A 13,696-nucleotide genomic window follows, 5' to 3' on the forward strand; every position below is an offset into this window, starting at 1 on the left:
CCTGACCTAGTCAATAGAACTGACCGTAGGAGATCCGAACAGATGTGTTAGCATCGGGTCGTCACTGGAGCCAAACACCCGTGCGGCACTCGTCCAACTCCTACGGGCCAGTGGAGACATGTTCGCCTTCTCAGCCGCAGAAATGCCCGGGATTGATCCGGACTTCGTCTCCCATAGGCTTAATGTCGACCCCTCCAGTCGACCCATTAAGCAGAAAAAGCGGAACTACTCCGCCGAAAAGAACCAGAACATCGCAGCTGAGGTCGATAAGCTCCTAGATGCTGGGTTCATTGAACCCTGTCAGTATCCGGAGTGGCTGGCCAATGTTGTAATGGTTCAGAAGGCAAATGGTAACTGGAGGATGTGCGTTGACTTCACGGACCTGAATAGGGCATGTCCCAAGGACTCCTATCCGCTGCCGAGGATCGACCAACTGGTCGACTCGACAAGCGGGCATGCTCTGCTCAGTTTCATGGACGCATTCTCGGGATACCATCAGATCTTCATGCACCCCGAGGACCGAGCTAAAACAGCGTTCATAACAAGTTCCGGGTTGTACAATTACAGAATGATGCCCTTCGGATTGAAAAACGCGGGGGCAACATATCAGAGGTTGGTTGATCAGGTTTTCGCCGAGCAAAAAGGCCGAAACATGGAGGTTTATGTTGACGACTCAATCGTCAAAAGCATAAAAGAAAAAGATCATGTCACGGACCTAGCCGAAACCTTCGCCACCCTCAGAAAATACAAAATGAAGCTGAATCCGAAGAAATGTGTCTTCGGCGTGAAGTCAGGCAAGTTCCTCGGCTTCATGGTCAGCAAGAGGGGGATTGATGCAAACCCCGCCAAAGTACAAGCTGCTTTAGACCTCCCCGAGCCGAAGACAAAAAGGGATATTCAGCGTCTAGCCGGGAGAATGGCTGCCTTGTCCAGGTTCATCTCACGAGCCTCAGACAAAGGGCTCCCTTTCTTCAAGGCGCTGAAGCTCCAAAATTCAAAAGGCATTGAATGGGGAGACGAACAAAAGTCAGCCTTTCAGCAGCTCCGTGAACACCTGGCTCAACTCCCAACACTGGCAAGGCCAGTCGTAGGAGACATCCTATACTTATACGTGGCGGTCAGTCCAGCCACGGTAAGCGCGGTGCTGCTAAGGGAAGAAGAAAAAGTTCAACAGCCGATCTATTTCGTCAGCCACACCCTGACGGATGCCGAGACGCGCTACCCATTGTTAGAAAAAGTGGCTTATGCAGTGGTGGTGGCTGCTCGGAAGTTGCGACCCTATTTTGATTCTCATCAAATAGCGGTTCTAACTGATCAGCCGTTAGAGAAAGTCCTCGGCAAGGTTGAAAAATCCGGTAGACTAGCAAAGTGGGCTTTCGAGCTCACCGAGTTCAGTATCGGATATCAGCCGAGAACAGCCATCAAGGCGCAAGCCTTGGCAGACTTCTTGGCCGAGTGCTCCTATCAGGAGACTCTGGATGCAAGGAGGAAAATCTGGACCGTCTTCACGGATGGGTCCTCCACCGTGAACGGTTCGGGGGCAGGGGTCGTCATTACCTCTCCCGAAGGCAAAACCTTCGAGTATGCACTAAAATTTTCATTCAAAGCCTCTAACAACGAGGCCGAATATGAAGCAGCCATTGCTGGCTTAGACCTGTGCATATCGTTGGAAGCCGAGCATGTCTACCTCAAGACAGATTCTCAGCTGGTCGCCAATCAGATCCGGGGGGAGTATGAGGCTAAAGAGCCTTCAATGGCAGCTTACCTCACAAGGATCAAATCGACAATTGCGAAGCTGAGATCTTTCGAAGTAGAGCTGATCCCAAGGGGTCAAAATGCTCAAGCAGACGCACTCTCCAAACTTGCAAGCTCAACTCTGACTGAGTTAAGCCGTTCTGTCTATGTGGAGGTGCGCCGAGAAAAGAGTGTAGCCGAAGCAATATCAATCTGCTGCGCTGCACTCGAGCCGAGCTGGATGGATGACATCCTGGCTTATAAACTCAGGGACGAGCTCCCCGAGGATAGGAATTCGGCCTCCAAGATAAAGCGGATCAGTTCACGATTCCTCGTCTTCGGCGGCCAACTCCTCAGAAAATCCTTCTCCGCTCCATTATTGAAATGCGTGGGTCCAACGGATGCCGACTATATTCTCCGAGAGATTCACCTCGGCATCTGCGGAAACCACATAGGAGGGAGAACCTTAGCCCACAAAGCTCTCAGGGCAGGGTATTTTTGGCCTACAATGATCTCGGATGCAAAGAACATGGTCAGAAAATGCGAGAAATGCCAAAAATTTGCACCGATAATCCATCGGCCATGCCTAGATCTCCAGCCAATTCTTAATCCTCTTCCATTTGCACAATGGGGGTTGGATATTCTGGGACCCTTTCCCGAGGCCCCATACAAAAGAAAGTGGCTGATAGTCGGAATCGACTATTTCAGCAAATGGATTGAAGCGGAAGCTGCTTCAAGCATATCTGAGCAAACTGTCAGACAGTTCATCTGGCAGAACATAATAACTCGGTTCGGCATCCCAAAAGTTTTTGTGTTCGACCACGGCAGACAGTTTGACAACCGGCCCTTGCGCCGATACACTGATCAATTCGGGATAAAATTGGCTTACTCCGCGGTTTGCCACCCTCAGAGTAATGGCCAAGCCGAAGCCGCAAATAAACAGATCCTTAACGCTCTCAGAAAAAGAGTAGAGGATCAAAAGTCCAAGTGGGTAGAGGAACTTCCGGGAACCCTCTGGTCACTCCGGACAACCGAGAAGGAGGCAACGGGGCATTCACCTTTTCAGCTGGTGTATGGATCCGAAGCAGTGCTTCCAGTGGAAGTGGGCTCAGAAAGCCTACGAGTGAATCTCTTCTCAGCCGAGGAAAATGAGCAGCTCATGAAAGAGTCCCTCGACTTCCTTGACGAGATTAGAGATCTAGCCCGAGAAAGGATGGCTGCACACAAGCTCAGAATGAGCAAGTCCTACAACCGAAGAGTCTATCAACGACCTCTCAGAGTTGGGGATTTAGTTCTGAGGAATGCTGCAGCTGTTCAAAAAAGTCACATTCATGGCAAACTCTCAGCATCTTGGGAGGGACCTTATGAAATTTATCAAGAGCTTCAGCCCGGTACCTTCAGACTCAAACAAATGGATGGCACCGAGCTGAAAAACCATTGGAATGCCGATGTGCTCAAAAAATACTATGTGTAAATCCTTCGGATAGTACAATCTATGTAAGTACACTGATTTTGTTTACAAAAAGGCCATCGAGCCAGTATTCATTCAGATTGCGTGTATTCTTTAAGTCTTTATGCTTTCTACGGTTTTTCAAAAATTCAAGGTTTCATTCGGCGCTGTCCGGGGTATTGCATAATGATGCCTTGTACCTCGGCAAGCCGTAAAACCTGCCAAAAAAGGATACAAGCCCGAAGTATTGCATAGTGATGCCTTGTACTTCGGAGAATCTGTTCCTTTGGGCAAAAAGGCCATAGACTTATCCGAAACATAGCCTAAAAAATAGGAACTGATAAAGCCCCGAAGTATTGCATAGTGATGCCTTGTACTTCGGATGAATCAGTTCCGGGTGGTAGTTGCAACTCTGAAGTATTGCATGATGATGCCTCGTACTTCAGATAAACTGCTGCCCCGGCATGGTGTTTCGGATAGTTGTTCCCTTGGATGAATTGAAGAAAGTGTCACAAGAGTACCATCTCTAGAGTGAAAACTCTCTGGTGGGAAATCAGTACTTTAAAAACAGATGTAGAAAATAAAGCAAAGTGTTCAAAGATCCTCGGCTTAGCCGAGAAAAATTATCAGCCATTCCAGAATTCAGAAGACCTCATCTTCAGATTTCTGGGGGGGCAGAGGGAAATAGAGAAATGGCACAACTGATCTAATACCCTTCAGCTCAGCCGAAGTTTGATACTTATGTCAGTTTTTTCACAAGTTGAAAACATCCGAGTACAAACGGCAAAAAGAAGTCTCAGCAGAAATGATTCTCGCTAGCCGAAGTTCTGCACTTAGCAAATATTTGAAAGATCATTCAAAGAAAGCAGTAAAGTGCGAAGACTGGTAGAGCGAAGGAAAAAATACACGAGAAAGCTGAGAAAGTGAACTTCTTTGAAATAAAAATGTTGAATTACAAAAATTGTCGGCAGCCGCCCACAAGCGGAAAGTAACAGCTGCCGAAATACGTACAGGCAAAATAAAAATATAATAAGCTGTTGTACGATAAGGCAAGCTGAAGCAAAAAAAAACAAAAGGCAAAAATTCAGAAAGCGGCAAGTCTAAAGTTGAGCGCATGATGAACCGCAAGATTCTGAAGACGACTGCCCGAGTTCCTATGCTTCAGCCTGAGGATCAGACTGATCAGCTTCATTGGGCCCAATGGTGGTCTCAGCTCCAGCAGCAGAAGAAGCAGGCTTTGCACTCTGCCGAGCCTCCCTTTCCCTCTGCTCAGCCTCCAACTCCATCCTCTCAGCTTCTTCCTCGGCTTCCTCAGCCTTAAGGATTTCAGCTTCGATTGGAGTGGCATACTTCATGTGAGGGTCTTCGGGATCTTGGACCCATTCAGCACATTTGGACCAGTCCAGCTTCGGCTCAGCATGAAGGCAGACCCTTCGGCACACTCTGAACCCGTTTCTAAAACCCATTTCATACTCTTCTTGGGTATAGATACGGACTTTGAGTAGAGCCTCAGCATCGGCCAACTTCTTCTTCGTCTCCTCCAAGTCTTCCTCGGATCTCTTCAGCTCATCGACGAGCTTGGAGGAGGAGCCTTTCAGCTCGGTAAACTCTTGCTGAACCCGGGAAGCCTCGGCCTGAACTTGGACCATTTCTTCCTTCTTGGCAGTGAGCTGATCCTCAGCCTCTTGTAGCTTAGCTCTTTGAGCTTCAGCAGCAGCAGCAGCCTCTGAGAGTTGGACGTCTTTGGCCAAGAGCAACTCTTCAGCAGCCATTCGGCTGGCTTCAAGAGCCTCTAGACGCTGCTGCACTTCAGCTTGTGCAGCAGTTCCTTCTTGAATTCGGCTCTCAATAGCAGCCTTGAATTTGGAGACGTCCACTCCCATATGCTCCTGGAGGAATTTTTCCCCTTCCATCAGTGGGGGAAAAACCTCCATCTCCATAGCATCGCAGAAGGTTTTCAGAGCTTCGGCAGCTTTTTTACCGTACTCCTCAACCTCCTGCTGCTTCTCTTCAGCTGCTGCTTGCTTCAGCTTAGCAAGCTTAACTTCCTCTTCAGCCACCTTCCTTTCGTGCACAGCAGCGTCCACCCTATCTTGTAGGGAATCTATCAGCTCTACAGTGAGAGTCTGATTGTGCACGAACTGAAAACAGGGGCACAAGTTAAAAAAGTAAAAAATAATAGCTGAAAGGTTGAGTTCAGAAAGAAATCAAGGCAAGGAAAATTACCTGCATCATCAGCAGTTGGTTAGACCTGGCTGGGTCAGGAACTGATCTACTGGATTCGCCCATCCCAGCAGTGGCCTTCAGCGACCAGATCCTTGCCCTGTCTACTTCGGACATGCCAGCAAAATTGCCGAAGTAGGCTGCAGCTCCTTCTCGGTTTTGACCCCATATGAGGTCCCAGATGTGATCTGGGATTGGAATTCGGGGGGCCGAGAAACCCATTTCTCCAGAATGCAGAGTCTGGAAAGAAGGGAAGGACGACGATGGAGCTTGATTAGCTTTGGTTGTCTCAGCATCGTCCTTCTCAGAGGAGTCAAGTACTATGACCTCCTCTTCTTCAGGGGTGAGGACGAAAGCCTCAACCTCTCTTGCGATATCTGCCGTGAAGCCTTCAGCACTTGACATCACGGCATCTTTATTTTCGTGCTCAGCAGCACTCTCCTTGATTTCTTCTTGGACCCCTCCCTTAGGTCCGGGAGTTCTCTGATCCACCTCCATCTCAGGAGGTGGCGGAGGGGTCTTTTGAGGAGATTGGGGTGTTGGCTGGGGAACCCTCGGCGATCCATTGCCTTCCTCAGGTTCCCTTATTGCGACGCCGATGGTCATCGGCCTCTGCTGAAAATCATGAGGGCCGATGATGGCCATCCTTCGGCGCCTTTTCAGAAGGGGCTGCTCGTCCATATCTGAATCTGAAGACTCTTGTATTTGATCTTCGGGACGAACAGGAGCTTTGCCTTCTCTGTGTCTGTTACTCTCTTCAGACTGTAACAGACAGGGGGGAAGAAGAGTGTGAGTAAAAAAAAAAAAAAAGGAAAAGAAAAGAAAAAAGTTGTCTAAAAACTCACCGAGGTCTTCAGCAAAGCCTCGTCTTCTTCAGCTGCTCTAGCTGCAGCTTCGGCTTCAGCAGCTCTGGAGGACCCTTCTCCTCCTTCACAAGCCTCAAGTACCCGTGCAACCTCTTCGGCTGTGCGGGCAGCTTCAGCTTCTTCTTCCAGCAGCTGAAACAAGGGATCCCTCTTCTTCCACCAAGGCTTCTGCCTCTGATACAGAGCAACAGCCTCAATTTGGAAGTGGGAAGAGTCTAGGTGAACCTCTCGGCGCCTTGGTTCAGTGATAGGGGGAGCCCGATCAGTTACGACTCGTTCTCGGCTGACGCCAAGGCGAGCGTAATCAATGCCGACGTTGGTCTCGTCCCGTTCTGAAAAAGAAAAGGGGAGAAGTCAATTCAGTTAGTTCGGCACATCACAAGAAAGCAAAAGGAAAGAAGAAAAGAGATAATTAAAAGGCCTCGGCCCCAGCCGAAGAAGATTACCATCCCTAAACTTTCGGCTGAGGCCGACAGCTGCCAGCATATTCTCTTGGAAAACATAGTGCGTATCGGGGAGCCAAGTCTCCGGGATATGCTGCATTCGGCCGCTGCCTCCCCGGTTCGGCAGCTTGCCGAAGATGTTCTGCTGATTAAGGTTCGGGTCTGGCCCGCTATCTTCGGGAGGACCTAAACTTCCCATATCAGGATCCGGCTCGGCAAGATACCGGGGAGCGCTGAAAACATAAGGATGGCTCGGCTCCGTGGGCGCCCTAACCCAAATCCATTGACCTCTCCAGTCCTTGTCTGAAGAGTCGTTCGGCCACATGGTTAGGAACGGGGGCCGAGACTCAATCCGATACCACCCAGAACCATGGCTTCCGTGCCCACTCTGAATATTTGGCACTAGCCGATGGAGCTTTCTGAAGCAGTGCAGGTTCGGCACGTATCTGAAGAATCTGCAGACCCATAAGTACGTCATTACCCTTCGGATGCTGGTGGGGGTCAGCTGGCACAGGGAAATGTTGTAATGGATCAGCAAGTCTCGGACGAATACGTCCAAAGGGAACCTCAGCCCATACTGAAGCTGTCTCGTGTACACCCCCACATACCCCGGGGGTGGACGATGGATTCTATCGGATGCTGAGGGCATTCGGCACCAATATCCATCAGCTTCAAAAATGCCGTAGTGCAACTCAATTTGCTCAGCAAATCGATATTGATCGGCGTTCTCTACCCACCATGAGTAGGGACGGTTCTTTATCATGGCCGAAGCTACTTCGGCATCCTCCCACTCTGAAAACCCTGGGAGGATATCCCAAAGGACAGCGGGAACTTCATCATCCCGTCCTGAAGCTCTCACCCCCTCAGCCCTCTGAGGAGGAGCCGAAGAAATGGGAGTCGCCCTAACCCCTTCAGCAGGGTCAGACTCTGTCCTTCGTCCATTCCAGGTCCCAATCCTGTCCCTGGGATCGGGGATTAGCCTTGCTCTTCTTGGAGCACGGGCTCCACCTCTAACTCCCCTCACCATCGACGAATTTCGAAGGAAAAAGTCGAAAAAGGGGAAAGAGTGCAAAGTCGAGGAAAAATGAAATAAAATCAAAGGAATTTACCTTGATCTGAAGCAAAAGCCGCCGATTTACGAATTGGTAGTGACAGGTCTCAGCTTCTAAGCTTAATGCTCGGGGAATTTGCGAAGTTTTGATGCGGGCTCTTGAGCGTTCTTGAGAATTCTGGGTTTGTGTTGATGAGTGAGTGGGGAGAGAAGACGCGCCTCTATTTATATCTCCAGAAATGGGAATTCAAGGAGTCTGCGTTTCAATTTCTCTCAAGCACCCCACTAAGTAGCCGTTAAACACACGACCTTGCAGTTAAATCGCCCACTACCCGTCCAACTTCCGCAATTATCCACATTAACTGTTGTTATCTCATTAATCATGGGTTAATTACGGTTTAAATTCACATTTTTGGATCAACAAATCATTCACTTCCCTCCTTTTCTGATTAAATCAAACCCGACCCGTCATCCTTCCAAATCGGGTCTGGGGGGCAAGTTGTTTGGGTCCAATTTAGTCCAATTGGGCCTGGTCACTGAATGATCCAATTAAAAGCCCAAGGTTAAGGTTCAACTCTCCAAATATGCTAAAGTCAAAAATCAACATCCTCAAAGCCATGTCAAGGTCAGTCAACGGCCCAATCAGCTTGGCCCAGCCCAACTGACTTCCGGGCCCAATCCGCCTCCTTCATTAGCCAAGGTATAAAAGCCAACAATTTGGTCAATCCTTGGTAAGACAATAAAGCCTCGAGCAACTAAACTCTTGCACAGCTTTCTCTCTCTAATATACTGACTTAAGCATCGGAGGGGCCTTCCTCGGCGTCCCCCCCGAGGCTAGTTTACGTGTATTTGTTGTGCAGGAAACCCTCGGCTCCTGCGTCGTTCGGACCGAGACCAAGTTCCCTCAAGATAAAAGGATCTTCCGAGATTCGATTGTTTTCATCCGAAACAAAGGTTAATCGTGAATATGTCTTATATATAATGCTAATTTATAAGAGAAAATAAATATTTATTTTATTTTACAATAGATGTAACAATTTGACTTTTTAGCTTTGTCAAAATATATACAACTTCCATGATCATCAATGTTTGTATAGATTAACAATAAAAAAAAAACTACTTTCTCCGATTTTTTTATTCGACACCATTTGACTTTTACATTATTTACAAATTACACTTTGTATAGCTTTTGTGATTTATAGCTACGATAAAACATAGTCAATTGGGATCTTATTTGAATCATCTCAATGTATATTTTATTAATATCCACTTTTTATAATTTTACAATGTCGAGAATTAGAGATATTAATCGTTAAATAAGTGCATTGGTAAGCGTGATAAAAGAATGGTGTCAACTAAATAAAAACGGAGGTAGTATTAAAAAAAAATTGAAAATATTTACAATTTTGTGATCATCAATATAAATGTCTGTATAGATTAATAGTAAAAAAACTATACAGAAAATTATATTTGAAAATATTTATTTAAACCAATTCAACAATATTTTACTCCCTTCGTCCCTAAAAGAACGAGCTTTTTGGCCAAATTTTAGTCCCATAATATTCATCCCATTTGCATTAAAATACTGTCCAATTTGCAATAATATTTGTGCAAAATTAGATTTCCCATGTAAATTTGCTTTTTTCATATACTTTTATTGCTTTCTCTCTCTACTTTTTTACAAATTTAATGTAAATTTACCTTTTCAATGTACTTTTGTTAGCTTTCACATACACTTGTATTTCCCACTTAAGTTTCTTAATACCCGTGAAAAATGCCCAAAAAGGTCGTTCTTTTAGGGACGGAGGGAGTACATATTATGGGTAGTATTAATTCCTTTTTTTTTTGTATAAATACAAAAAAAATATATATAAAAAGTCAAAATAATGCATATATTGTGAATCGGGGGTATAGTGATATGTAAATATAAAAATATTACATCCGTTATCTTTTATTTACAACAAAGGAATTTTTAATGTCTCACAAAAAATTGTCTTTCCGTTGCATTTAAAAAGTAACCAAAGTAGTATAAAATTATAAGAAGCTTAAGAAGATTACCCACTAGAAAACTCAGTATAAGTAAAACGAATAAACCAAAGAGGTTTTAATCCCTTGTAAAAAAACATAAATAAACCAAAGAGATGAGTCCAGCATAGTAAGCTTCCAAATGACTCTATTAATTAGGTCAAAATTTCTCCTGTGCCCATCTTTTTTGAATAAAATAGCAGCCTTCGCGGGCAAAGACTAGGTGCTGCTCATTCTAACCAGTAAATTTGAATTTAATTTTGTCAACAAAAAAGTACTATAGAGTCTATAGTATATACTTTTCTAGCGTGATTGAATAATACTATTAAATTTCATTTTATAGTCAACAACCTGTTGGGTTAGTGTGGCCCAAATTATTACATTTCAAGATTTTTCATATATTGATTAATAGAGAATTGTGAAAGAATGTAGAATCGGTGAATGCTCATCATGAAGATTCTAGATTTATGTGGCAATTTAAAGAGTTATGTGTATAGAATTTTCAACACACTTTTTCCACCTCTATTCTTCACCTATAAATAGTGGTATTGGGCATCATATTCTCCAATATTCCGATACTATATACTGTATGAGTGTCCCTCCATACATATCATGATTGGAGTTTCTACATACACACAATCTACCTAATTCATTTCCTATAGCAAGAGTCTTGTAATACTCACTCTTTCAACGGTTCTTATACTCTCCTATTTTCATATAGTGGATTATTTTGTATGCTCGTCATTCGTGAATTTTTTGATAATATTTCCCAAGTTAAATATTGTGTGTCCATTTTTACTACTTATGTTGCCTACAATATCTACCTCTTTAATTTGTTTTTGATGTGCACTCACCAACCCTAACACAACCAATAACTTATTTTGAAAAGTAATAAGACTAATATTCATAACTTAAATGAATGGGAATTGAATGTTAGGGGAGGACCCATTACAAGATTTGTAAAGAATGCCTATTACATTTACCGGTTACCATTCAATTCCCTACAAAAGTACTGTAGTTCCTAACAAGTACGAGGTAATTTCATATTGAGTGAGGAAACTTTTTAATTCTTGATATGTTTGAACTTTGAAGTCATTAAGCATATAAATATAACTTTTGGTAAAATTCGTGGTTAAAAGAAAGTTCCACTAGTTGTATAACTTGTATCCCAATTTATCTGTCGTATGCATTAGTATACACTATGAGATGAGTAAATTGTTTAGAGACAAGTAAATTGGGATGTAAAGACTAAAAAACCCATTATTTGAGAAATTGGGATGTAAAGACTAAAGAGCTCTTACCACTAAACCAAGTTTAATTTTTTTTATTACCTTATAAAAATAAAAACAAAAGACATACGACTATACGAGTATGATAAGAGCAGGAATACTTTTTTGGGAGCAGCCGAATAATTGAAGGTTAAGAAGTCAAGATTCAATACAGACACCTTTAGCCTAAACATGGACCGTTTGTTGACTTGTTTTGTTTTTGGTTGCCAATTTGCCATCCTATATTATATATAGAGATGGGCTGGGCTTTTAATTGAGCCATTGTACAAGATGGACATCAATTTTGCCTAAGCCTGGAACATTAGCATGCGCCTCATTAGGGTAAAAAATCATGGGTCCTAAAACCCGTAGCCATGTATTACAAACTTGCCTACTATAGTCAAACTTTAATACGTGCAAAGTGAACTTTTGATTTACTAGAGTGGCTAACGCGCACATTGTGCGTCATGGCTAGTCATGTCTGAAAGTTACTCCATTTTGACGTTGTTAGTGCGTTAATTAGGGAAAATATGTAAACAAATATTATTAGGGGTATAAATGTCCACACGCTATTCTTAAGAGTTCAAAAAAAAAACACAATTAACATTGATAATGGCAAATATGTAAATAAACATTTTAGGGACATAATCGTCTCAACATTATTCATAAAGTGTGGTCATACTTTTAAAAAAGAGGTTAATACGCAAATAAACATTTTTTGAGCATAATAGTCTCAACACTACTTATAAAAGTTACTCATACTTTTAAAAAGGTAGGGATTCACCTTTTTTTTTTTTTTTTTTTTTTAAGGAATTTTGATTTATTCACGACTTAATATTATACTTCCTTTATTTTTTTAGTTGATAAATTTTATCTTTGGGTACTATTTACACAAGTTATTTTAGCTTTATTTATGCAAGGTCTTGTTAAGTTCATCTCAATGTATAGGTTCTTTTTTTTTTTTTTTTTTTTAAATTTCTTATCGATAATTGAAGATATTAAGGTTTAAATCATGCATTAGCAAACATTACTAAAAAAATGTATCAACTAATATGAAACGGGAGGATAATAATATAGGAAATTAACAATTCCGCTGCTAAGACAAAAAACTGTAGAAATAAGATAGATTGAAAATTAAGAACTTCCATAGAAGTTGAAGTGAAAATTTAAAAAAGACAACTAATACATTATATTTACTTTACTAAATTGACCCAAGAAGGAGGGGGCCAACTGAACTTTGAATTTTCGATGTTTTCTTCCAATGACTCAAACGTCCCAATCTCATAATTAAAAACTCCAATTCCACCACTTTCTACGCCAACAATATCATCCATATTCCCTTGCTTTTTCTCTGAAAAACCTCTTCCTAAATTCTTGAAGGAAAAATATATGCAATTTTCCTTAAGACCATGCAAACTAGTGCTAGTAGTAGAAAATGAAGAGTAGTTGCTTAGAAATATCGAATGACCCCCTAAACTTTTAAGCAAGACCCATTTTTTGTCCTCCTTATCCAATTTAAAAGCATCAATTGCATAGATGTCACACGATCCATTGTCTGAAGAGGTATATAAGTCTATTAATAGTAAATCATCGCCTGATTTTACCAAATATTTTTTATTCCCTCCAATGATCGACTTTACCATTAAATTGACCGCAATAAAAATCTCATCCTCGCTGCCATATTCAATAACAACAGTTCGACCTGAATCAGTCACAGCATAGAACTTCCCTTCATATTCCGCCACATCAACATATCTCATCCACATATCATAAACAAACTCGCTCGTATCATCAAACCCAAGGGCAAAATCGTCCAAAAGCGCCCATTCTTGGATACAAGACCGGTACATTAACAATTTACCCGTGGAATTTTGAGTAGACAAAAGGATAAAAGAGTCATTTCCTCCAACAGTAGCAAACGCTACTTGCTCATACTCCATGTTGTACAAATTCATCACTCGATCATTCCCGCTAATATTACGAAGAACATACTCGTGACCAATTTCGAAGGTGTTAACATTACTAAGGTCTAAAATGTTGCAATCTAAGTGTTTAATGAACTCGCTCTTCGAAAACGGGCTCAAGAGGCGTAACACCCCTGGCTTATGTTCCTCTGTCTTGATCACCCAACATGAGTTGGGGTCCGACAAGAGAGAAATGATGTAGGTAGTTTGTTTGATGAGTCGAAGGTCGAAGTCGTGGGCTTCAGAGCTGAATAATTTAATGGTAGGAGAGTGATAAAAAATTAGCGGGTGGTTTGCCATGAACAGAGGAACGCCAATAAGAGCAAACGGAACGAAATTGGCGAGTGTTGGAGGAAGTGTTTGAGAGGTTAGAAATAAGCTCTAGGAGTTCTGAAGGGAGTTCCGACCAATCTGCCATTTAATAAAGAACGGAGGAAGTATTTTTTTTTGGATATTAAGAAAGAAAATCAGGCGGAGATTTACTTAAAAGACGGACAATATAAATAATTGAATTTTATAGTGAAGGTTGAGAACATATATATACTCCTAAGTTGGAGGAGAGAGTATGGATGTGAGAAATAATGGGATATTTGGGTGAGTACTTAAAGAAATATATAGAGCTGATGTTCACAACTTCACAAGTAAGCAATTAGTTAGAAATTTCTACCAAAT

At 42.7% G+C, this 13,696-nt stretch overlaps 1 pseudogene; it reads right to left on the bottom strand.

Annotated features, from left to right (window-relative positions):
* Window positions 1–11,845: 11,845 nt before the first annotated feature.
* LOC110718480 lies at window positions 11,846–13,681 on the bottom strand (annotated as a pseudogene).
* Window positions 13,682–13,696: the final 15 nt, after the last annotated feature.

Source organism: Chenopodium quinoa, unplaced genomic scaffold (assembly GCF_001683475.1).
Source record: "Chenopodium quinoa cultivar QQ74 unplaced genomic scaffold, ASM168347v1, whole genome shotgun sequence".
NCBI classification, from domain to species: Eukaryota; Viridiplantae; Streptophyta; class Magnoliopsida; order Caryophyllales; family Amaranthaceae; genus Chenopodium; species Chenopodium quinoa.